The 2,500-nt window shown below is 34.1% G+C and overlaps 1 protein-coding gene across 5 annotated transcripts in view; it reads right to left on the bottom strand.

Annotated features, from left to right (window-relative positions):
- Positions 1-2,500, bottom strand: part of LOC137618174 (uncharacterized) — an 82,314-nt gene that overhangs the window by 37,912 nt on the left and 41,902 nt on the right. The gene's annotated exons all lie outside the window — the stretch shown is intronic.

Genomic DNA, 2,500 nt, shown 5'->3' with positions numbered 1-2,500 from the left:
TTGACATGGACAGCAAGAACTAACATCGGTAGAACATGGCGTAGTTCGCCACAAAATTATCTTGACATGGAGAGAGAGAGAGAGAGAGAGAGAGAGAGAGAGAGAGAGAGAGAGAGAGAGAGAGAGAGAGAGAGAGAGAGAGAGAGAGAGTTGCTATCTGAAGCACAAGTGAAGGTGACGTGGGAGCAAGCAACAAGGTTCAAGCACGAATGGGATATAAGAAAGACTGCCAATTTACACTCTAATCTAATGTTATTCCGAAGGGAGTGATAGACCACCATAAGCAAATACTTAAATAAACGAAGGTATAAAAGATTATAATACCTACATGGTCAATTTAAGTGTAACTGATGTTACAGAGGGATTGGTCCGCAGGTGGAATAATTGGATGTGACTTTAGTGGAAAAGGTTTCCTATAAACCATCCTTTCTAGCCAGAAACTGGAACTAGATTTTACTATTCCTATGCCTGCTATAAAGAGGAGGTTAAAACATTAAACCTTCTGATAGGTCTAGTCTAAAATTTGGGCCATATGACATTTCCCTAGGAAAAATTCTGAATAACGAGAAAACAATGAAATTTTTACAAAAAAAAAATCATGCATAAAAACATTTAAATATTCAGCCATTCGTGTATATCTAAAAATTTATCATTCCCGCGCGTTCGTTTATTGATATATTACTAGTTAAAACTAACTTTAATAAAGGGATAAACCAGTTCAAAATTAGATTTCGTTAAAGGCCACGTGAGACTCAATCAACAAGTTCACCAAATTGTTCAGTAAGCCATTTAATATGAAGGACATATATTTTCTCCCGCTGTTCATATATCAGAAGCACCGCACCTTCAAGGTTTAAAGACCGCTCATGAATGGCAGAGGCAAGGGACACTGACATTGCCCTAGCTAGCAGAAAAATTCCCTAGACTGACCACATATGATCGGCGCCCAAGACCCCTCTTCCCCTATGCTAGGACCAGGGAGGGCCAGTCAAGGACTATTGATGACTCATCAGGTACACAGATTGGCTCCACCAAACCCCCATCCTTAGCTCACAAGGATGGTCAGGTGGCAGGTACTACAAGAAACTATCGAGCTTGAGCATGACTCGAACCCCAGTCCGACAGAACACCAGGCAGGGACGTTCCCAATAGACCACTACAATACGTCACAATAAGTACACAATATATACAGTACTTATGAGTGGGGTATGCTGTTAATTCTAATAGTTAAACCTTCTCCATCATGAGCTCAATACTACACACTATTCTAGTTTTATTCCAGCTGTGATCAAATTGTGGAATAATGTTAATGCTGTTACTGTTCTTAAAATATTTAATTTTAATTGTTCATTATTTCTCTTGTAGTTTATCTACTATATCTTTTCCTCTCGGATATTTTTCCCTGTTGTAGCCCTTGGGCCTAAAATAGCATCCTGCTTTTATAACTAGGGTTGTAGCTTACCTAATAATAATAAATAATAAATAATAAATAATAAACAATAATAATAATAATAATAATAATATAATAATAATAATAATAATAATAATAATATAATAATAATAATAATAATAATGTTTCAAATAACTAAAAACTTTTCTTATAATTCAAATTTGAAAATAGTGTGGTTAATATTACCACAGATAAGGCATCTGAGGGTAATATTTGCATTATTGACAGAGGATGTTGTAGGACAAACCACATCTCATGTAATTTACCAGAAATATTAGAAAAAGTTGGTCTTTTATAATTTGATGGGGTAACACTTACTGGAACCAATATACTTTGTGTACACTGACACTTACGCAGTTTATCCATATATTCACGTAAATAAATATATTATAAACATTTTTATGTATGTATATATACATATATATATACATACATATGTATATATATATATATATATATATATATATATATATATATATATATATATATATATACATATACATATATATATATACATACATGCATTTTCTCTTAATAGGGGTATTGATAAACTTCCTGTATTCGATACGTTTTGCAATAAGATATCATCATTATTAGTTTTTATCATCCTGACTATAAGCTGACACAACGACAAACTACCAGAACTTAATTTTACAATTTAGGTAAACGGGGAGGGAGAGAGAGAGAGAGAGAGAGAGAGAGAGAGAGAGAGAGAGAGAGAGAGAGAGAGAGAGAGAGAGAGCCTAGGATGTTTCTCATAGTATATTCATGAGCCTTAACAAAGAATTCCCGCTGGGTTCTGTTATTGATTCCCTCACGATGTGCACAAGAAAAGAAGACTAAACATTAATTCGGATATTATGTAGATTTTCGCTTTGTCTCCTCTGGTTGAAGATAAGAGATTTGTATTCAAAAATTCAATCTTGCATTTGGAACTATGTTACAGCATCTCCCGATATTGTTGGGTTAACGACTATTGAAAAATGCCCCTTTTCTATAAAGAAATTTGGGTGTTGTGCTATTTATAATAATACGTTACAGAAGTTATTT

Source organism: Palaemon carinicauda, chromosome 24 (assembly GCF_036898095.1).
Source record: "Palaemon carinicauda isolate YSFRI2023 chromosome 24, ASM3689809v2, whole genome shotgun sequence".
In the NCBI taxonomy this organism is placed as follows: domain Eukaryota; kingdom Metazoa; phylum Arthropoda; class Malacostraca; order Decapoda; family Palaemonidae; genus Palaemon; species Palaemon carinicauda.
Note: the sequence above shows the minus strand (reverse complement) of the source record. Positions and strands in the feature narration are given on the sequence as shown.